Below are 25580 nucleotides of genomic sequence, written 5' to 3'. Positions count from 1 at the left end.
TCGCTGTCACTCTGCTTTTTCTTAATGAGATCCACAAAAAATTCAGTTAAGGGAAATATAAAGTGGAAAGGCATTTTTGAATTTCTTTATTGGGAAAAGGTAGGCATTCATGCACAGCTCAAATTGGCGTCCTCTTCATGTCCGTTTCTAAATCTTGACAGATGCATGTCGAGCAATCTAATTTAGAATTAAAAATCCAAGTTGATGAGAGAAGTATACGTCTGTCTAAGATCAGCTGACTTTGTCCTTCTTGAATACGGCCTAGCATATCTCCTCCCTTCCTACCGTCAAGGAGAGGATCTGAACCGAATCCCTTTCCACTAGCAATCGACAAGTAAACAAAACCATCTGACCACGGAGCCTACGATGGCTTAAAATTACATTGATCGAAAAGGCTATTTTTTGTCTATTGATCTAAAATACCAGATTAATATGTATAAGGAAAATGCGCTATTTATATAAACAGGCTTATCCGGCTGTATGTTCTCAATACTTTGTTTTAACTGAAAAAAATAAAAAGAATTCTGTCCATGTTTATTCATGTCTCAGTGTAAGATCATAAAAATGGATTAATAATATTATTTTGGAGCAACATTATTCAAATAACCTTCTATTTCTGTAGTAGATAAGTCAAACATTCCAAATATCTGACTGAAATGCAGTGGGAGACCGCAGCTTGAAGTAAACTGGGCTAATGTTTTCTTACAATAGCACCAAATAGTGAGGATTCGAGTGTTTCCAAATATAGACACAGAGAGTTAAAAGAACAGTAAGGTAAAACTCCAGTCTCCGCCACAAAAAAAAAAAAAAAAGAAGTTCCTGATCATTGTGTACATACAGCTGTTTTGCAGGAACTTTTAATAACTCCCGGATGGATGAATGATAAAATTAATAGATGGATGAATGATAAAATCAAGAAAATTAGCTGTAAGATCTCACCTTTTTTCAAATTCTTTCCAGATTTCTTCTTCATTGGGAAAAGGTAGGCAAGTTTTGGTCAGCGCAAATTGCAATGAAGTAGCATTCGTCCTATTTAATGTATTAAAAATGAAAAAAAAAAAAAAACTTGTTGGTTTGCGATAACCGAAGCTGCAATAATCTGTAGCTTTTGTATCCAGCGAGTCAACGAGTGCTTAGTTGCTGAAGATAACTATTAAACGTGTTTTGTAATCAAATATAATTCACCTAATGAGCCATCTTCCATGTAAAAGATTACTGGTTTTAATTTTAATAAATTAATATAAATTTTATGTGAATATACGTTCATATTAGTACCGGAAAAAAACAATTGGCAGCATAATTCCTCTCTGTAATACATAACCACACACACACACACACACACACACACACACACACACACACACACACACACACACACACACACACACACACACACACACACACACACACTTTAATGTTTAATTCTTGGTATTTCACATCCTTTATAAGGAAGGGAGATCCATTTCTATGTACCCAATGATAAATATATATTGGCACGCGATCTGTGTAAAAGCTTTCCCCTATATTTTATGTTGTCATCGGGTATGAGACCACCATCTTTCTTATCGGAGATTTGAAATAGTTTGAAGAGAGAGAGAGAGAAAAAAAAAAAAAACCTTGTTTCTTCTAGGATAGAGTCAAACACACACTCATTAACTAATCCCTAACTATCCACAGCACTAATATGCTAATAAAAAAATAATAAAATCCTTCCCCATCCGTATGAGACTGGTTAACTCAACTCACATTCAATTAAAGAAGCCATCTAAATGTTTTTTCGCGTCCTAAACTGGATTCTGGCTCAGGTCTTTCCAGCGAAGAGGAATGCGCGTGTTCTTCCTCTTTCACTGCTGAGCTACCACCTGATGATACTTCATCTGCGTAGCATGTCATTCTTAATTCTTTACCAATGACATTCCTTGTTATATTGTACGCAAGCGATAATGGTAAACAACAACTGTCCATCACTTCTGAACAGAAAGAGTTCAAATTCCATCCAGGCAGAAGCTGGTTTAAGAATGACGAAAAAAAAATTTTTTTTTTTTAAATTCAAATCATGAGATACCACGCGAGTTTGGACAGTGATGCTTCGCGGACTGATCTGACTCTAATAATTTTAAATAACCAAAGTTAGTGGACAAAATGAGTCACTTTTTGATCATTCCCTATTTCTAGTCTGTCATTTCCTCTTCCGTTTTTACTAATAATAATCATTTTTATATATTTCTTTACCATCCAGTGTGCATAATCGTTCACACTGTAAATAAAGTATACCCGTTATATAGTGTAGACATTTGCATCCTCCTGTGACATTTTCGTAGCATTTGAATGATCTCCTATATTAATAGCTTCGCATATATACATTGGTAAATCTAAAATCGTAAATTATTGACATAGACACATCACACCATTCGTGATTCCGCTTTCGGCAAGAAACTGTGTTAATTCTATACGCGAACTCCTAAGCGTAACGACAGTATATTTTTTTTAAACTATTTTTTTTACAGTTGCCGGTCGAGGCGTTTAACGTATTTATGATGGAAACGCAGCACTGACAGAGAGGAATGCAAACAACTCTAACGGACCCTTCGCCTTCTACTTGTGGGAAAGTCTGTTTCACTTGGGCTCAAGGTCGGAAAGGAACCTTGAAAATCAGCCAACCTAATAGAGCAGGTTGAGGGTAAACTGGAAGGTATGGAGGGAGGGGGAGGAAGTCTTAGGGCACGCATCACTGCTCTCTTCAGTGTGCAACTGGCACGACAGGGAAGCGATTTGGATTTTATTATAGTCACCAGATGAAATAGAAAAAAAATTCTCGGAAATCTACGATCATTAATTATATTCTTGCTGGAAGATATCCGCTGGTAGTTACAGAAGACCATCGGGGTCGGGAATGCTTTAAATAGAATAGTGGGACTGAATCGGTAATTAAAATGTTACCAAGGTGAAGACATTGGCGCAAAGTTAACTATACCTGTTTTTAATTGTAGATTACTGAAATGAAATCAACAAACAGAATATTATTTGAATTAGAAGCCGCAACAAATGAATATTTCATACGCATGCTCAGATGTGATCAGAGATTAATAAGATTTTAATGATATTCCCTCATAAGGATAAACCATAGCACTATTAGACTAGTATTCCGGGTGATCTCTTCTTCGCAACTGTACGCGAAAGGCATCTTTGTAGCACAATCGGAAGAATGGCTTAATGGGAAGGTCTTGATCTGAATCGCATCAGAAGCGAGACACATGCAAGGAAGGAACAGTCTATTTCTTTCTAGTTCTACAATCGGTTTGTTTGTTTTTGTGAGAGAGAGCGGAAAAAAAAATGCCACGCGATGTCCATATCCGCTTGTAAAATGCTATCTTCAGTTGAAAAGCTCGTATAAAGTTTCTCGCCTCCTAAACTGGTCTTTCCAAGTGAAGCCCAGGTATTGTGTTGTGCTCCAACTACCCTACGGAGGCCGAAACGGAATAAAAAAAAAGTCTTTCTTCCATCAGAACAACACATCAACCTGCTGCATGCTCACATGTTTGCTAGACAACCGACAACACAAACAACACGTAACTGAAAGACGATTTTTTTTCTAGTTCTAGCTTTAATAATTCTAAACAGCCGAACTACACGTAGAAAGTATGATGGAAGCTTACTTAGTGAATATACTGGATGGTCAGCCTGTATTTTTATCCACTGCAGAGTGAAGGCCTATCACATTGCGGGAGAGATGGATCTACTTCTCCCATGGTGACCCAGTCCATCTTGGGAAAGTGTATACATATTTGAATGAATGAACATGTGAAGGTGAAAGACAACCACTCTCTAGGCGGGATTCGAACCCACAGTTTCTTGGCTGGAGAGTGGATGCGCTAATCACTCGGTTCAACCAGACCGGCAGTCAGTATCGTTATTTAATGGCAAATATCGTGTCCGAAGGTGAAGGTAAGCTGGTAGCAGCCAATACTGGTAGATATCTTGAAATTTGAAGAAAAGTAATAGATTATATCTGTTAATGTTTTCACTGTTAGATGGTATATTTTTTAATCTCCATCATGAGTTAGTCGATGTCGATTGTGTGATTGGTTTTCCATGTGTTGTTCCGGTTTCTCCTCCCATCAGCCCCTCCCCCCACTTTTTTTAGCAACACTATCTCGCCTTTCTTTAGTAGAAACTGGGATAATACATGGTTTATGTCGTTGCCATCCTAGATGGAGCCATGTCTCCTGATGGAAGGAAAAAACAACAAATAATTCGGCGACAAGCACAGAATATTATTTTTAACACTGTATTGAGCCGCATGCCTTTTTTTTGCGTTTTCGTACTTCTTAAGTTCTGTTATAAAGTGAAGACTGCAGAAAAAATATTTGTTTTATAAGAATATTTTAATAGCAATAATCTTTCATGACAATAATAAAAGTAATAATAATTGGATAGCAATCCAATAAGAACTGGATTGTCTAAACCCTTATCAACTTTGATAATCATCTGTGTGCTCTGCTAACAAATATTATTTCCGTAAATGATAAAAAAAATTAATTAGTATATAACACTAAGAAAAAGATAGAGGGACGCGTTGAGTACATCTTGGCAATTCCGTTTGATATGTCATATGATAGATTTCTACCATATGTGACATGTATATATTAATATATAGTATTGAGGTATCCCCGTTTTCTGTGTAAACATATTTATGTGTATATTTTTGCCATCATGCTTGGCCTATATTGCTGTACATCTGTAAACGATCAGTCGCACTTGGAGAACTTCGGGGTTTTCATAGGTTGCCATGTCAATTATGCACCCGTTCGAGGCATTGGTAAAAGGCTGCATAACCCAAAATTAACTCTTATTACTAAATCACCTTATTTTTATGTGCGAATGCTATCTTAGCCAAGAAACTAAAAGAAGACGTGGAAACTTAATACCCATCGACAGAATGTTGCATGGGGGGGGGGTAAAAATCTCAATTGTGCGATGCAAACGATAAACTAGTCGTTTAGAGGCTACTTTCAGATGATAAATACTACGGGAAAAAAAGATGCACGGTGACTTGGGAAAGGAGAAGAAGAGTCCTTTTTAGAACTTCCAGGGTAACGGATGGCAATGCTGTAGCCAATGAAGTTTTAACGGAAGCTCGGCTATTGCCGTTACCCAGCCATGACTAGATCTTTTAGCTCAATAACACCCCATCCACACAGATTTTCTTCATTCAGATGACGGGATAAAGAGTCAAGGACTCAGTCCATCGCCCAGTTCTTTTAAGAAGTTAAGATGCACGGTCTCAGCTTGTACCACAACCATGTTACTCAACAGGGAGATTATATTGATGTTAAAGATCATCTTCAGTGATTCGTAAAGAGTCGGAGTTCCTGAGGCGATGAATCACTCACATGCATTTTTCTTATTGGTATAACAGATGCGGGAACACTCGACTACATCTTCCCTACTGCAGAGCTCAGTGGTGGATGCGTAATGGTATGCAGCTATTTCTCCTAGTAACGATTCGAATTTTGAGTTATTGCCGGAAGATCAACGCAGAAAAATATGCATCACTTGCGAATGATGCGATACTTCTTACATTGTACCACATCATCACTGTAGGTGCGGTTACCACAGAGTTTTTTGAAAATTGATGTGGAAAAATTTGGCTGATCGACACAGGGACCTTATCTTCATCCATTAAAACACCTTTGAGTGTACTGGTCTGGCCGGTCCTTGAATTTCAAGACCTGCATGTCCAATAGGATGCTATATCAATGACACATCCATTCGTCGCATCTCCAATTAGGGTCTCTGAACTATAGGGCCATCCCGATCATTACTTCAACACAGTGCATCAAAAGGCAGTTTTCCGTTCGATGTTTATATGAAAACATCAAATTACCTGCCTTGCTAACCTTCATATTTCTCACGCACCTATTTCCTTGTATTCTGTAGGTTGGTGACGTTTTAGCAGTCGAAAGGAAGGTGTTACTAATGCAGGAAGCTAGGCCAAATAAGCTATCAAACTAATGCAGAAGTGGCTGGTTTCCTGCACTCATTAATGATACAAGACTCCCCGTTGTCCTTCATATACTTTGAAGTAATCATGAAACACTGAGCACTTTTAGTCAACCGGAACTTTTCATTCCATTTCAAAAGATGACGTACAAATAGTGAAATCATCAGAGAATTGAAGCAGTACCAACACATTAAAATAATTCCACGTTTAACTCGTAAATGCCGAACAAAGCTAAATAACTGTCATTTTGTAAAGTTGAGTGCAAACCAAAGCTTTTAGAAACTGTTATTGATGTATATTTAGATAGAATTAATTCTTATTGAAATAAAAAGGATATTCGCAATTATTGAAACTGTATTTTCATACACCAATTATTTTGTTACAAGATTTTAGTTTTTATATAATTAATATCCAACTAAATCATTGAGATCTCACACCACCAGTCAGATTATGAGCAATTTGACTTCTAATCCTTACAAAGTGATCAAGAAATACTTTTTAGCGGCACTGAGGGAACTGATGTAGCCTCTTTACCTTATTAAACACCAAAAAGGGGAAAGTATCCCATAAATCTCACTGCGGGAGACATCAATAGCAAGAGGGATGTAAGGGAAGTAACAACAAGAAAAAAAAAGCTTAGAAGAAGAAGCGACACATAATTCATTGGCACTGAATGCTTGGTTTATCTTACTCATAAACATTAATTAACATCGCATTGCAAGTGCGTTTGACTTCGACTTCCTTAATAGACTTTGATGAAGACATACGGAGAGGAAAATGAAGCTCTCCACCCATCAAGTTCGGCATCAAAGGAAAATGACGAATTTTTTAAGGAGTGTCACGTGATTTTTTTTTTTTTTTTTGTTCTTACTTCCATGTATGTTTTTGTTCCTTTTCTTCTTGAAGTAATTAAAGTGGGTACTTGGGAGACTGTTAAGTATACTTGCTGTATCGTGACCCCTCTTACCTGAAGGCGTTTCTATTCTCCGCCTTCATTATCAGCATCATTAATAAACTAGTGAACAGGATATAAAACAAGTGAGAGAAACACACCATCCCTTAACTGGAGATGAGTGTCAATAAATTCTTCTTGCCATTATCTTTCAATTCGTTCGTTCGTGACTTAAAACTATTGAAGTGGCGTGAATCCTTTCTTAAACTGTTAATAACAAGTAAGATTAAAAAAGGCTAAAAAGTTTGGAGACCTAAAAAAGTAGCTGCCTGATAACTTTAACAGTAGAGTAATAATGTGATTAAGTTGCATTCATTCCGCATGTCCTCATTTAGTTTAAACAGTTTGCAGAAGTTTATTCCTTCCTACGTGATAACGATCGCTTTAAATACCATTACTAGAATTACAAGTTGTTGGTCTTCCACGGTTTCCTGTTTGCTAGATGAGGAACCCAAATTTCAGCTAGGAAAACATTGCTATCTCCGTTTGAATCCCGCTACATAGACGCGTAGACTTTCGGGTAACTGCACGCTCTATAACCTTCGTTATTCATTCATTTCGTATGGTGATTCAACTGCCGTGAGCTCCTTTTACGGGGAGCTACGGCTCCACCTCAATCCTCCCTGTTTTTATCCGGGCTCGGGACCGGCATAAAGACTGGCTAACTTGGTTATGGCTGAGGAAAATCCTTAAGCTCCTCACGTTGTCGACGGGAATCGAACCTAAGACACTCCTTCCTCAGGCATACGGTTGCGAAGCGCAAAGCCACTAGGCTAACCCCGCGGACATACTTTTGTTATATGTATGTATGAAGGGTATGGAATATCTTCCATTCATGTGATGGATGGTATGCAATATACCAATATATGTACAACACATATTTGTCGAACCTCCAGTGATGGTGCTACCTTTCCGCTGAAAAACATGGATTTCAATCTCTGTCCAGGACGCTAAGAACCTTTATAATGGCCTTACAAATGAAGGTGAGTTTAGATGGTCTCAAACAGGACACGGCAGGGTTTTCTTCTCTCAGACTCGGACACTGCATCTCGAACTATCAGAAAATACATATACAATCCACAAATAAAAGAGCCCAACCGTCGTATTAATTAAGTTTCTGCGATACTGCGTTATTTAATCACGACGAGAAGGATGATGCGATTTATTGGTATGTCCATTTATTTGTTTATCGATCATAAGTCTGTTTTTGGACATCAGTTTGTATATCTACTTAATAATCCCCCATACATATTTATTCATTCCTAATGGCTCTTTACTAAGGGCCAACAAAAATTACAACCTTACCAACCAGCGTCAAATTAGACGTCATTAAAACCAATCTTGGATTTCGATAAGAAAACTCAGACGTCACTGTCCTGTTTTTCTCAAGATAGACGATACCATGTTTTATTTTCCATAAATAGATAATTATCGAAGCATTCCATAGGGGCCCAAAAATGATGAGACGGATTTGCCTTCTGATCCAGATTTTTCAAGCCCATCTTATCACGTTAATTTCTGAGAAATGAATTCTTCGGATTTAGTGTAATAAGTTTCAATTTTCAGAAAATAAGCGCTTACGGGGAGATGTATATAAACTACACCTGATATGTTTCTTTTTTTTCCCCCTGCTAAGATAATTAGTATCTAAGAAAACATCGGATTCCTCAAATGGAAATTCCAATGGCTGAATACGTACCAAGTGGCAGTTTAGCGACCTGGAGTTTCTTGCTACAGTCATCATTTACCCATTGCAAATTGAACTGGCCATGACCGGAATATGGGAACGAACATTGTAATGCGAAGATAGACCCGCAGATAAGCCTCCATTGTGAGACGGACAGCATTCCCCATCAATCAAGAATGAATGATGGGGAATGTTGACGAATGATCCGCAGGAACTGGAGGTGACCACCATCTGGCAAGTGCAAGAGGTTAAAGTACCATCCACAGTTATCCTGCCACTTGTTGAAGCATTACACGCAACATAAATCACTTCCAACAAGATCCATGAAGAATTCCTGGCCACCGTACTTGATTTCTTCAGAAAACAGTGTTGTACCAGTCTCTGTTTAGACATCAGTAACAGAATAAATAATTTAATAAGGATCAACTGAAGGTGCAAAAAGACGTCACCTTTCGCACGAAAGTCAAAGAAAGGTTACGAGAAGTACGGATGATGAGAATGATTAAGGAAATCGGGGTCGACCAAGAAATTAATCAGAAAGAAGAATGAAGACATAAAGATGGATTGGCGAACAAAAAAAAACATGACAATGAAGTATATGGAAGAGTTCGGAGTTAAAGGACAAAGAGGAACTCCGAGATTATTGTGCGAGCCACAAACACTGCAAATACCAATAACATACAAGACGTCATCGAAGTCTGATTGTACGTTGAGAATCTGTATTTCCTAAATTATCAGTATCAACTAGAAATGATGCTAATTGTTTGTTTTGCATGTCTGTAGGCTTGTTAGAATCTTATAAGATCAAGACTTTTACGGACATGTTGGCCATCGCGCGGAAGGAGAAAACAGCTCCTAAGAATTTTTAATTTTATTTCTTACAATCATGCATATGATTACGCCGTTAGCATTCACCTTAAGCTGAGTGAAAAATATCATTGTTATTTTTTTTAAATAATTTATGTAAAAGAGACTTAGAATAATAGCAATATGGAATCGTATTACAGGCAAAGAACTGGCTAACAAACACACAGTGTGTAAATTTTAAATATTTAATTTTGAAAATCGTTGATTTGGTTCGGGTACTGGTTCCTGTGTTGAGAATACCCCCCCTTCCCCCCACACGCGTGCATGTATGCTTTCGCCATTAATCCTGTTAAGTTTCATTTATTCAGTGCATCATTTAACTTCCCACAATGCATCGTAACTAAAGAGAGGTAGGTCTGACAAGTTGTCTAGCTTTAAAAACCACCTTCCACTCGCCCACGTAAGCCAAAGAAACTTGTGTGATAAATGTATCCATCGACACACCGTAAAATTTTCTTCCGTGAGGTCAACTGATAGTTACAAGAAACCATTACTTCGTAAGGACTAAAGGTTATATCACCGCCACCTGTTGTCTACTGAATTCCCCTCCCTTTAATCAACACTCTCTTCCCCCACCACGTACTCCCCAGATGCAGGTTTAGCGTCTGGTTTAAACTTCTTGTCCTACTTTGCTGACAAACGATTGGTCCCGTTCTGATTTTTCTGCAACATTTACGGCTGTATTCTGGGAGGGACAGCCCACCACAGTGATCGCCATATTATTTATATACATCACGTATTGTCAGACGTAAGCACACACATTAACCCTAATGTACTAACACTCACCGGTAGCAATTGACGCCAATGGATACGTCACTAAAAACCATTGTTTTTTTTATGATTATTCACGTGGACCTTTTTACAGCATTTGTGACATTTATCGACCTTTTATTCAAGTCCCACTTGCTTCTGTATACTGATAAGTTCAGACAAATCCATATATGGTACCGAATTCCGATGGTGTGCGTGTGCACATCAAATTCCACTGGTGCGTGGGGAGACGAGTGCAAATACGACATACGTTCACTGACTTGTAAGGATTGTGCATAAATTATCCCCGTACACTTTAAATGCACAAATATTCAAACGAAATAACTATACACCTTTCGCAATACAAAGATGCTGTTATTGGACATCCCCACACTTCGAAACGAAGGTAACCAATTGGTATGGCATGTGGCCTTGGTAAACAAGGTAAAATGACATACATAAGACGGCAACGGTAGAAGAAAAAAATGTGAAGCTTCTTTGAATGGCTCCCACATTCTCACGACTACTTTAAACAAGACACCCTTTCTTTGTTACTTTTTTTTTTCTTTTAGTTTCTCATGTCTTATTCTCTTGATTAACTTAATACTCTTAATTATCCTTGATAAAGAAAACTAATATTCCCTACAGTGTTGCGTGTAATCCAAAGAAAACCATTATGGAAGTTTTGCACACGGACTACGACCAGGAACTCTAAATACACGCGGTAAGTTTCGCTGTAGTAGTCTCCATGGACACGTTCTTCGTGCTACCAGTGCTGTAGGTGTCGTTGTCATCGACATCTCTAAATTATCGAAATTTAAAAATTCCGCAGATAATTGCCTGGATTCTCATCTCATGCATCATCCATCTACAGCGCACTAATTAGTATGTAATCTTTAATAGGTGGTTATGAAATTGATGGTGGAGGGTACTGTTACCCTTTAGGTCTGGCTTAAATGGAGATTAATCGAGGCTACCCTCGAAAAAGTGTGTGCACTTCCTAACACCTGCTCTACTCGCAGAAAAATGAAGAAAGAAGGAGGGGGGGGGGAAATCGAGTCACCCGGATTCTAATGTTTTATAATTTCTTACTCCACGACACCTAACTGCTTTAGCAAAGGACACAGTCTTAGACGATGTAGCAAATATTATCTGTAACGACACTATAGATCATCACTTGAAGGAAAACGTGGGATGATAAGACAGAAGGTGAGCAACACCAATCACTGTTATTAACCATCCAAGAACTACTGGCTAATAGCCTTTTCAATAAGGGCGGATGGTCGGTATTGGGGACGGGGTTGGATTGCGTAACTCCTCTGTCATTATTGACATTGCAAAATTTATCTTGCGAACTTCTTAGGTTTTTCGTATTGAGAACAAAATTTTTTTAACGGAGATATTATTCTTAGTTTTCTTAAACACCACAGGAATTTTTAAATAAGATTTTAATTATTGTTTTTAAGAAAATACGGAGAAATCGTTAATTTCTCAATAATCTTGACTTTAATGTTATTATTATTCAGTTTTCAATTGGGCATTCTTAACTATCATCAGACACCACATAAAACTACTTGTAGTTTTATGTGGAACCTTGCATTCATACCAGTTTCTCGATATAGAACTGTTAACCAATCCACATGAGACTAGAGCGGTGATTACAAAGATCGCTTTTGTTCACCAGTTGCAAATTTTCAATGAATTGTTATTGGAACAGTGAGGGTCTAATTCATCGCAATTTCCATGAGACAATTTGTAAGTGTTATATTCAGGTGTACCTCCAGGGTAGTGACGTCATCAGTGTTTGCAAGGACTACCGACATTACAGTTCAATGTTTCAAACTTGCCCGTGACAAAACCTTTTGACCACTGCTTCAGAGAATATCTGAAGACTGTCTTTTATGGATTACAGTTTAGACAACAGAGTCCTTTAAAAACTTCGTAATCTTCAGAATTAATTCATAAATTTGTTAAAGTTTATGAATTTATTTAAACTATTCAACAATTTGTCTTTTATATTTTTTAAATTGACGACTTTTGAATTTTCCCGATTTCTACAAGTCTTATGGAGTTGTCAAAGTACTTGAAATTCATTACTGAATTTCAAATACATTGTATTATGTGTATGTGCGCGTGTTTATCCCAAATGCTCCATTAACGTTATCTGAAGGCTTAACCGAGTACGATATCTCCAATGGAAGTCAATTCCTTCTTTCGCCTCATCAACAACAACACCTGTCTCAGGATAGACTATGTAATTTATGCCATTTTTACGTCCTACCGATAGATATGCTCATCATTACTAAGAAAGGGTGTTATTTGGTGTAAGAAGCATTTCAATCCGGAATGACAAGAACCTTATCTTATCGAGTACTTGTTGCGAGTGTATGTGGGGAGGGAGGGGAGATTTCTTTCTTGAGTTCCAATACGTATTGGCTTCCCTTATTGGACCATGAGTGTGAATGACCGCAGTGTGAGGCGGGTGACCTGCGTTTAGCACAGTTTCAACACAACGTGTGAGAGGAAAAATGCTCCGGACAGTGTACTGACTCCTTTTACTTAGTCCTGATTAGGTAGGTCCTATAATGATTGCTGTTATCAAAGAGATTAATGGTACTCTAACATGATGAAGGTCCTCTCGTGAGCGGAGAGTACCCTTAATTGCAGTTAACGAGGAGCTCAATAAAACCGCTAGAAGCAGGTACATAAACTAAGTATGTGGCGTTATTTAGTATCTATGGAAAATTCGCGTTGAACGGTTATTTATTTTCTGTATCATCACAAAAGTAAGTCGAACTGTCAACAAAAGTTCGAGTTAATAGAATCTTCGACTTCCAAACTCTAAAAATAAAGAGTAGACATAAAAACAACTGTGTCAATTGACCTCAAGCATGCACTCCGTAATGATGAAGATATACATTTATTGCAAGATTCTTTCTTTACTCCAATGTTTAAGAACACTGCGATAATCTTTTTTGTAGCTGCTAGTACTAACACATCTGTAGAGCAGTTGAAGGAGAGATTACGCTCTTTATTTGGAAACAGCTGGATTTAAATTCCGTCCAGAAAGTCAGGAACATTTATTAGAGGGGGGGGGGTGTTCACCGCGAAATCTGGTTTTTATTTTATAATACAAAATAGACAAACTGCCCTTGACAAAGCATTTATTGACGTAGTTGCTTGGTTTGTTTATAAACTAGAATGAAAACTTTAATATAAAGCAAAAAATTACATTTTTTAAACCTCGGAACACATTTATAGTAAGGATGCCTGAAAGAGACAAGTTTGTGTGAAGTTAAGCACTGGTAATATGATTTGACAAAAACCGAACAAACGCGTCTTATGTATTTCATAATGCAAATGATGTTGGTTTATTTGTTTAATTTTGTTTTGAAAATTAAATTAAAAACTCCTCCTCCGGTAGAAGAACATATACGGGATGTGTGTGTGTAATATCCCATTAATATTTTAAGGGATAATAGAAAAGTCCGATCCCCTGTAGTTCAGTTGATTTCAACGGAGCCCTTTGGTTGGAAATATGTAGGTTAGAGCCCCCAAGGATACTCGAGTTTTTCGTCCCTGAAAACAGACTAACAGGTGCAGTGAACACACACACACACACACACACACACCTCTACAGACATAAAAATACTTATATGGACAAGCAAGACAACGGATAATCACCTTGTTCTATAATAATTTGCTAGTAAAGCTGCATTGCTACCTCACTAACCATTAGATTGCAGGCCTCAGATAAACCACAAAACAGTGAAGCATCAAACATTGTTCTAACTACAGTCAAAAGATTTCTAATTAGATAATATATCGAATTTGGTTTTGTCTCTTCAGTAACCACTGATTCTCAAGATGGTGTGCCTGCTGATGTAACAAAACAAATCACTGCTTGTGTAGAGAATCTTGTGGTACATCACAACCACGAGTCCGTCAAGTAGTTTTTCGGATTCAGGAATCAGATGATAGTCGATGCTTCACAAGAATCAAGTGAACATAAATTCAGATTACACATAGATAATAAGACACTTTTTTTTGTTACTGCTGTTGCATGTCACCACAGTAACAGTCCATGCTAAAGTTTCGTTTCGTTTAACAAATGATAGCTCAGTCGATAATAATGACGAACCCAAGTCATTGGAACTAATTCTTTCTACAGCGGGAAGATCCTTTATAAAGGCTATTTTTAGATGAAGACAAGTTACCCAGTCTCAAACGTACTAAGGTGGTAGGATTTTCTTTCCCGGTAACTAGGATTTATCATTCCAAAAACAGGCAAACCAGCCATGAGAACACACGTGGTTAACAAATAAGACATTGGACTCATAGCCTTAGATGCTTCTTCCGTAATTCAGAGTTAACCTAACCCTCACCATGTGATGTATAGTGATATACAGTTAATCAGACGAATACTAAATTACACGTAGATCCCTAAATCATCGCGCACGTTTTATGAATAGATTTAAAGATTCGCCGTCTCTAACTAAGAGCGACTGACCAGAAGGGAGATTGTTTTCCTTATAAGTCCTTATAAATAATGACATTTAAAATTCATTTATTCGTCAGTTAGAACAGATATTAAAATTCGTGCTAATCAGCAAGCCAGGAAAGATTTCAGAAGAGGAGAATTACTTCGATCTGATTTGAAGGACTATTACGTTTATTAATGATGCGAACATAATAAGGGGGTTCTTCCCAACCAATTACGCAGTTGCTCTGACAACCGGATATTTCTTAATTTCCTTCCCATTTGTTTCTTTCCAAGACCATATCTCAAGTCCTTAAAGTAAGCACAATTAATAAAAGCACAACAAATGAATAAAAACGAGGTCAGAGAGAGAACCCACGGGTGCTGTTTGGATACCACGAACTCTCTCCTACCTCGTTCTACTTTCTTTCCAAATGACATCTTGGGGATCTCCGAGAATGGTAGCATTTAATTATCTTCTAGCTTGGCCAGCGTGTGAGGGTTCCTTTCGTGTCGCTCTACATCTGATAGATGAGAGTAATAATAATAAAGTCCCTTAAAACAACGTTATCTTTTGGTGGTTTTTCTCCCACATCCCTCGTCATTTCAGTTGCTCCGAGAATGCTCGTGATCCTTCCCACTCCCCGTCCATACAGTTTTACCGGCCATGGCGCGTAACGTGACCTCCGGTATTTCTCCACGTTTTTCGTGACATTTTCTCGCCTATCCCTCTCCAGAGAACAAACAAAGAGGATCATTACAGGCATTCACCTCCCCCTTTGCCTTCTTTGAATAATGGCGGTTCCGTGTTAGCCAATCTGATAAAGTGAAGACATATCTTAAGTCGGCAAACCATGAAGTGGTCTTACAGCTTTATTACACTCTCCAAAAAGGCGGGGGGGGGGGGAATTGATTCTTTCCTCCTGAAAACAACATCCCCCAAGTTTTTCTTTCTTTCTTTTTTTTTCTTCTTCTTCTTCTTCATAACTGGTCCGGCTACTTGGTGCGCTACTGATCCTCGGGGGTCTAACACGTAGAGCTTCTCAACAGCCATGAAGGATGATCATCTCCTTGAATATTTACTTGCCCTCCGACTCACGCACGTTATATTTGCAGTGCGTTACGAGGGCTCAGAGTCAAGGGTTAATCGCCCAGGTCATATCTTGTATGAGGCTACCGGTGTTTAGACTAGAAGCAGTTGGCGGAGAGTTTGCTAGCTTGAGAGGCAGTCAGTGCTGTGGAGGACATGTCCACAGTATTAGCAACCTCTTCAAGATCTGCAGACCGATGCTTTCTGTTCAACATCAGTGGAAGTTCAAGCATTCGTCCTCTAATGTATTTATTTATTTCGTATGATGATACAACTGTGAAGACCCTTTTACGGGGAAGTACAGCACCATCTCAATCCCCCCTTAATTTTATCCGGGCTCAGGACCGGCATACCTGACGAATCAGGCCTATCTCTCTCTCTCTCTCTCTCTCTCTCTCTCTCTATTCATAAGAAATAATTCCGTAATTAATAAACACATGGATTGATGTCACTTCGAGAGATGAAGTACACACGACTTTTAAAAATGAACTGTGAAGTATTTTTGGAAGTTTGCTTCGTCTCTGATGATAACCAATTGTTCGAAACAGCAGATTCCTGGCCAGCATTCACGATGGAATGTCAAAGCAATTTGTGTCAACGATTTGTAATTACGTAAACTCATAACCGCCTACTAACCTTAAACGTTATTGCACAAGTATTGTGTTTGTACATGGTATGAAAAATTGGTTTGTGCTGTAAAGTTTTAACACAACATTTTAGGAGAATTCGAGGTTCCGGTTTGGAAAAAAAAAAAAATGAAACTTAACATTAACAGAATCCAAGATAGACAACCTCAATCTATAAAGTATCAGAGTGTGTGTGTGTGGGGGGGGGGGGGGAATATCACGTCAACACACTTACTATTTCTGAAAATGGATGAGATGTTTCTGAATAACAAATACAGAGTTGTTATATTCAGGCAATGATGAAAAGTTAAAAGACGGAGTAGCTAAACTATTTAACACTAAATACGAGGCTGATCTTCTTGAATGGCAAGCAATATCAAGTAGAGTGATGTGGGCGAATATCAGAATGGGAAACTGGACAATGACGCTTATTTGTTCTGCCTATGGTCCCTCAAAAGGTTTCACTAAGGATGAAGTGGAGGAATTTTTTGAGGCATTTACAAGAAGGCAGCTGACACAAAGAAAAAAAGGGTAAAAGTGGTCTTTGTTGGAGAAACAGCAGAGTAGGAAATGAACCTCATCCAACATATAAAAATGTTTTGGGAAAATTTGGAGAAAAGAGCATAACTGGACTTCTGCTTAGGACACGGACTAGTCATTACTGACACCACGTTCCGACTTAAAAATGCACATCAATTCACATGAAGAGGTGGTGCAAGAAAAGTCTCTCATTGGCTATGTTATTGTCGGTAGTGATATCTTCATGCTGGTTCAGGACATACAAGAGTAGAAATAGAATATCATTAGAGAAATTAAAAAAAAAATTAAAGTTGGTCAACGTTCAGAAGTAAACCGTAAACTCAAATACATTATTCAGGGGGAGGGGGAGAAATGAAAGAGTTTGAAAACAAGAATCAAACCTTGGAAGATTTCTGAATAAAATATTGAAGGATTCAGTCCCGAAATTCATATGATGAGGTTATTTGCAAGGATTAAAAAAAAAAAAATCTGAATTTTGTGATGGGCTCAGAAAGTTAAAGAGGCAAACGTGGAAAAGAAGAAAGTTTACAGTAAAGCAAGTAAGTCAGCATGTACCATGAGGGAATAGAGAGAAACATGGTAGAAAGCTACGTATAAAAGTCGCTAAACGAAATTCATAGGAAAACTTAGGTAAGAATAGAGAAGGGAAAAGAAATGGCCAATTGTTCTGGAGGCTATGGAAAAGCTTAGTAATGGAAAATAATCAACACTGAAAGGAATCAGAGAGGATAAAGATATTCTGGTTGTATGAGTAATTACTTCGAACGATGGTGAATGAAACAAGCGGCGGCAGAACATCAATACTGGACATACAAAAAAGCTGACAAAAACATGAAACATTGAAAGAAGCTGGAACAGACGACTTCGTCCAGTAATACTCAAATTTGGAGATATAAAAGTTTTTCAATGGTTACACAGCTCAGAAGATCGAATTCCACATGATTACGATAAAGCTGTCATGGTACATGTCTATGAAAAAATAAAAAAAAAGGAAAATAAAACTCAATGTGATGATTGCAGAAGAATTTCCCTAGCACTGGTGACATTTATGCAAATATACTTGAGAAGAGACTTAATAAAATTGTGGAAGGGGAGCTCGGAGAACAGGCTGGGTTTAGGTCATACAAGAGTTGTGAGGATCAGATCCACTTTAAGACAAATAGTTGATGAGCATATAAGAAGGTTCTGTATTTAAATTTTGCAAATCTTCCGAAAAGGTATATTACAAAGAGCCAAGAATAACGCTGCGCCATCATACTTTGTAAATCAGCAGGTAGAATTAAAGAAGACAACGGAAGATGGTTTGATATAACATCAGGTGCATATTCTCTCCACTGTTATTCATCATCTATATCAGGGGTCGCCAAAGTTATTTGCCCGTCGACCCCTTCAAGAGTTTCTTGACTTCTTATCGACCCCCTCTATTTTACTGTGACGTAATTATAATAGGACAAGTAAAAAAAAGACGCGTATGTGAGTTTTTAGATTGTTTATTTTATAGTTACAGTGTTTATTGTATGTATAATATAGTATATATTATTATATTACTATTACTACTACTATTACTATCACTAGTAATATCACTGGTATTACTACCAGCGCTGCTCAACTCTTCAACATAGAGAAGTTTAGGTCGTGAATGAATAACGATTGAATTATAATATGTATGTTGATGAATTTTAGAACATTAACGCTCGCTTGTATGTCGATGCGCAAAAATGAGACTGGGATCGAATACTTGTATCAGTAAATAAGAACCACGCAGGTGTTGCAATCTCGCTCCCACTGCGCCGGCCGGCAGGAACCACCAACATCCGTTTATTGGTAAATACGTCATTTTGGCCTACTTGATTGGCCTCAGTAACTATTTTCATGACCTTACTCCATCTTACAGGTCCTATTGATGGACCTGTAAGATGGAAGTACTGATCCCACGATTCACTCTTAATTGCGTTGTCATTACCTCCATGTCTTTTGTCATGGAGGTAATCCAAGTTAACGGAATTAAATTTTACCCATACAATGATGTCTTATATTTTTCTGTCGATCCCTGAGCCCAAATCAACCCCTTTGGAGACTACTGATCTATATGGATAACATTCGGGAATGTGTGAGAAGTGATGGTGGTAACCAGTTGGATAGAGTAGAACCCACGAAAAAAAAAAAAAAAAAAAAAAAGCGGAATCAGAACCTCTGTATGAAAATGGGGGAAGTCATCAATTATCGTTGGTTGGCACCCTTCAGTCTTCTGAACAGCATCAAATTAAATTCCGTCAAAACAAAAAAAACCCAAGTATCCCTCCTTTATCTCCGTCACTAGCCGAACTCATTCATTCTCACTGCACATCCATAAAGTAGTTTCGAAACTTCTACGAACGTGTAATCTGCATTCCATGCAGGTAACACAGTTAATAAAATAAATTCTTCATATTTTTAATTTTATTTTCTGCTTAAATGACCTTCTTAGGTGTGTATTTGCTGCCATATGTTAAGGTAAAGCCGTCTCTAAAAATTCAGACGATCCCTAGACCACTCAATCGTGGTTGGGAAAGACCGTCCATCTCAGAGTTGGCTCCACTCAGTGATGGCCTTCCACCCACACGCCACCACCGAGCAGAACCGCTCATATTCCGGAGAAAAGCATTCACCGACAAATCCCCTCACCGGACCGGAGAACACTTTCCCCGAAGATTCAAATTGCTCCTTTAAGGCAAAAACCTAAAGAGAGCGAACTGAAATTCTCGAATCTCTGCTCCCCAGGGGGTAAGAGCAACAGCCGAGCCTCAGTTAAACTTCATTGGTACAGCATTGCCATCCATTACCCTCCCAGGATGGATTTTAACTCTTCCTTATTTGCCATATACATTGTATGTAAAGGTAAAGCCGTAGCAATAAAAAGGTGTATTACTAAAACTTGTTATTTAATTGTCATTTTCCCAATAATCTTTAAATTTTAGAAAAAATAACAATTAAATATAAAAATTCTTTTGTATTTTATATGAAGTATTTGATTTTGATTCATCACAAGTGATACTGTTTTGTTTTTTTTTCCATTCATAACCGAAAATATAATGTATTTGGATTTCTTTCTCTCTTTTGAGTCCCACCCACGAAAAGCTGTAAACCAATAGTATGGTTAGCACTCTGGGTGGGCTAAGGATTTTTCATTTTTTAAATTACTTTTTACAGGTTTTTCAATTGATTTTTTACCTGGTCTGGAAAACCTACTTTAAAAATCGAACATCGAACTTTTTGAAGCCACTTCAGGCCTCCAATAAGATGGATAGTGATCTATCACTGGGCAATGAAACTGATCTCCCACCTAATGACAATCACAAATATCCATGCTTACAGCTGGATTCGAACCCACAGTCTATTGTTTGGAGAGCTGATACGCTAACTACTCGGGCAACCAAGTCGGCAACAGTTAAGCGAAAGTTAAGTTAATTAGCGGAAAAGCTCCAATTCTTCGAAACCAAATCATCGAAGAGAGCAATAATACTAATAATTAATAAAGCAATGTCAGTGTAATGTATTCTCAACGGGAGGGGGGGGGACTCTGAATAAAAAAAATAAAATTAAGGAATGGTTAAAATGCACGATTACATTCCTTTGTTGCCGACAACTGAAAAGAATTTGACAACTTCTGTTGATTATTCAGAATTAATAACTTTATTTAACACACACACACACACACATAAAATAGAACGCTGTTCCCTCTACACATACCACTGAATTGAAAACTTTATGTAGATGTACATGAATGTCATTACGCAGCGTACATGCCAAAAAACTTGATCACGTGCGTTATCACGTGTTCTAGGCAACTATTTAAGAATGTTGCTAGTGAGTAATCGCCAATAGTGTTGACCACAATGGGAAAAACGGGCGTCCACAATAAGCTGTTTATCGAACGGCTTATTGTGGACGCCCGTCTGGATGGAGCCACAATTTTGAAAACAGCAGAGCTGACTGAAAAAGATGAGATATCCCGGATGTTTAATCAGCTTAAAATAATTACTCGAAACTGTGGTCCTAAGACAGTCTGTCAGGAAAAAGATCGCTTCCATCAACTGTACAGCAGTTGACCGAAGCATTTAATGAAAGCTGTTCCCGATCCGTATCTCACCGAACTATGCGCAAGGGATTGAAGCGGATTGGAACTGGCAGTCGCTAAAGGAGGTCCAACACCGCGTTAAATAAAAGTTTCTGATTCAGTGGCCGATATGTGTATTTTAACCGACGGTAGGATGGATTTAACGACACTCCGAAGAACGATTGCATTTCGATCATTCTAGAAGTGTGGATTAGTATGGCGATGTTTTTTTTTCCCCCATTTTTTTAAAGACTTAAAGCAAACATTATTTACTTAGTAAGTAAAAGATGACTAAGTTTTAACGCCATGTTAAAATTTTTAAAGAAATAAAAAAAAATTAACTATGAAGATTTTGCCCATTCATACGTAGCGATCCTTACGCAGAATATTTAAGAAGAAAAAAAATCTTAAATGATATTCAGAATGACCTCAGTAAGAAATATGCCGTGTAGTCTTACGCAGTGTACTGCAGCACAAAGATGAACCCACGCACTATTAAAAGTATTTGTTGTCATTCGTTGGAATTTCTGTTTAAATTCTTCTTATATTTCGCAACACGGTGTAATAAACCCTTCAGTCGCGAGCACTTATGAATCCTAGTAGCCCCCCCGCAACAATTTTATGTATAAATCACACGAGATTTTTTTTGTGTGTGTCAAACAGTTCTTGGAAGCCCATTCACGTCTGCTTCAATAGCCCTAATTCCCAGAAACACGCACGCTCACTTTAATAACAGTCGGTCGAAATATGTAAAATGACGGAAAACTAATTTCAGATAAAAAGTTTTCCTTTCTTGAGAAACTTTTAACTGGAATATAAGTCATGTGAGTAATCTCTAGAGAAATAGCTGAAGATACATAGTAAAAGAAATCGGAGTTATCTTTGATGAAAGAGGAGTGGAGAAACATTCCTTAAAACATTAAACTAGTTGACGTCATTGGTCAGTTTGTGATGTTACGTAGGACTTCGTTTGTACTCTGGCAGTTAAAGAGATCAAAAAATAGCTAAAAGGCATGATTTTTTATGCAACTGATTCTCTTCAGAGACTGCCACTGCAACGGTACTTTAGTTGGTTTTTTTTCACTAATTTCAAAGGGTTTTTTTTCGGGGGGGGGGGGGGGGAAGAGCTAACCGACCTTCTGAAAATGAGAAAATAGTAACTTACATTCAACAATGTACATAAACAAGTTTTTATTTATGTACGGGGCACACATCACATCCCTCTCTTTCGCCACATCACTGGAGCCGCATCCCTGCTGCTAATGGATGCCCTTCCATGTGTGTGTATGTAAGCGAGGAAATAATAAAATTTGGCTCTATCCTTGTCCCCATTCTCGACTATATATTATTGTTATGCGTAAATCGTGGTAAGTTTTTGTTTTTAGATGGCTAACCCTAAATTTTTTTTTTTACGATGATGTTGTCTGAAGGCGATCGTGTTTTTTTATTTTATTTTATTTTTTATTATTTTTTTTTTATTCATCGCGATCTTTAATAAGGGTGCATAAGTTTATAGATATTCAGAGCGCATTATTACACGTATTACATTCACGCGCGCGCGCATACACACATACTGATAACTGAGTCCTTACTCGGTATCTTTATCACTCGCACTTTCGGTATAAAAGTGGGGAATCTTATCTGCAGATGCATGTCATAAGTGATATGAGAGTGAAGGTCTACCGTGGGAAGGCACGTTAAAGCGGTCTGTAATAACAGGTTACCGCCACAGCGCGAGGTACTTTTCTCGCTTCAGCTGTAAAATTTTGCGACTTTCCTTATTGACCGTACTGGCTTCGAGTGTTCGGGTATATTACCTTTAGTGTCTAATGATCGCCAACGGCCAACTACGAAACCGGAATAGGGGTGAGGTGTGAATGGCTCTGTGAAACACAGAAGAATTCCGTCTCGTGCATTAATTTTCGTTTTGTCAACCTCGTGCACCGAAATCATCACCTTTTTTTAGAATCTTGGATTTTTCACAATTCGAGTATGTGCCATTGTATTCTTTCATTCACTTCTCTCTCTCATTTCTGTGCAATTTGTGTCCATGGTGTAATCAATACGTCGAGTGCAATACTAAAATTTCGGACTGCTTACATCCGGGTATTCCTACGTTACTAACACATATCTTACTTTATGATTTGTACGTAAGGTTATTCGGCGAGAAATCGCACACCAGTCAAATAAACCAGTAACAATACTTTCCCCAAACTCTGCAGATCCATAATTGCGAGGATGGTGTGATATTTGCCCTTTGACCGGAAATACGGGGTTCGAATCCCGTTTAGGATGCAGGTAACTTTTATCAGAAATTTTGAGTTAAAGGTGAGTTAGCTGGTCTCATACGGAGGTGGAAGGTGTCCCTCTCTCCCGAAAAAGATTTTTTATGAGAAAAAACAGGCATACCGGCTAGAAGAAGACACACACACACACATAGATAACCCACATTTAATTTCTCAGTATCAATGCAGTTCATAATTATAATCCACGTGTAGTATTTGATAGTGCAGACACCAAACTCATGTATCACTTTTACTAAATTAAGTCCTTTTTTTTTTTTTTTTTTAAGCTCTACTCTTCTTCGATGAAGCCGTCATCCCATCTCCACCCCCCTCTTTATGCTAAATGGTCGAGATTCATTCTCTGGATATTTTGTCTCCGTAGGCTTTCATTACTAGCCATATCTATAGTAATGCACCTTACTGTTAGTTTTACTGCCAGAAGAATATATTTTTTTTTTACTGAAAGGTTGAGTTCTTTGAACATCAAAATGAAGTTTCAATGAAAGTGAAACTCATTAAGGGTTTAAATTGGCTGCGAACAATAATTAATTGAACATTTTCCTACTCCACTCCACACTTTACTTCCCTACGCAATCTTAGAAACTGCATTTCACAGGTGTGAATTAGACTTTTTTTTTTTTTTTAATGCTGCAGGTTATCAGAGTTACTTCGTTTTGAAATGATTTTCCATATTGCAGTGATTCAAACATATTCTAATTTTTTCTTTAGTAAGTTTTATTTAAAAAATTACTTACAGACAAAAGCCGAAAATGATACGTCATATTTTGCTGGATAGATCAATTCGGATGGTAAATTCACTTTGCATGCTTTGGAGAATTCGACTGCTAGTTTCGTTCTCCTTTTATAGTAGCTGCCTCATTTGTGGGACAAAACACAGCGGCCAGAAGAGAACATGTAAAATGTAAACACGTAGGCCTGTTTGTAGGAAGTAAAAACTATAAAAATGTGCAAATCGGGTAGGAGATGCTATAAATTTTCTCACAGAGAACAGTTTGATTCTAACTGATATGGAATTTGAAACATCTGCTCTGAACAAATTAATGATAATACATTGGAAACGCCGTTTACTTAGCTTATATAATCATATTTCTGCCATTGTCCTGTATATAGATATTCCACTTCTAAGTACCTGAACTGCAAGCAACAAGGCCGTGGGGAATTTTTCACAGATGCGAATTTACAAAAAATAATAATAATAATATCGATCACTAATCTTCATAAGATGCGAGTCTGTTTCGGGAAACCAGCGTTTTCATTAGCCAATAATTCTAAAAAGAACTTTTTCCCCCCATTTTGCACTATTTTAAAATAACCTATCTTCGTAGTAACTTTATTTGTTTCGTAACAGTTAACACTAACTTTATCTTTTGCAGGCACGCACTTAACAATTGAAAACTTTAGCAATATTTTACTCTTATTGATTCACATGTTAACAATTGTGCCCATAACAATAACTTTATTTCTTGCTCTCAAGCCAACAATGACTTTTTTTTTTTTCGATGTCTTTTGTCTATAATTTCTTTCTTTTGGCTTCGATAATCGTCATAATTAATCAATCACTCTGTCTAAATCTTTCTATTTTTCAATAAAACATCATAAACAATAGATTTTTCTTCTGCCAAATCCTTGAGAAAACATTAAAAACAAAACTCATTCTTTAAAAAAAAAAAAAAAAAAAAAATCCACGGTGCGTGGAAATTGCTTTTTATAACTATATCGACATGAGAATTTCATTACACCTTTGACCTACTTCTGCATAATTTTGTTTTTCCCGTCACGAGCATCAGCGTTAGTTGGTCGTTTTGATTCTACTGGTATTTGTTACTTACAATTTAACAACAGCAACAAAAAAAAAAAAAAAAAAAAAAAGTTAGGTTAAATAAATAAAAATACAAATAAAATTTCCACGTGACTGAAAATATTTTTAAAATGAGGAGGTTGTGTTGTTAGGCCGAGAACGGTGGCGAACGCAAATTGCCTTCCGATAAAAGCTCGCAATTAATAGCTCCTTTCCGTAACATGATTGTCACATTTGAATTATGACTGTGTTAGATCGTGTGACAGCTACGAAATTCTAACGCAGCAAGAAACAAAATTAGCTTAACCCCGAAATGCATAAGGCGTTCTAGTTTCTTATAATATTCTCTTTTAAGTTAAAGCTGGTCGATAAAAGCATTTTTTT

This window comes from Typopeltis vanoorti, chromosome 22 (assembly GCF_054136105.1).
Source record: "Typopeltis vanoorti isolate ZY-2024b chromosome 22, IOZ_Tvanoo_1.0, whole genome shotgun sequence".
Taxonomy (NCBI): Eukaryota; Metazoa; Arthropoda; class Arachnida; order Uropygi; family Thelyphonidae; genus Typopeltis; species Typopeltis vanoorti.
This window is presented reverse-complemented; position numbering follows the sequence as displayed.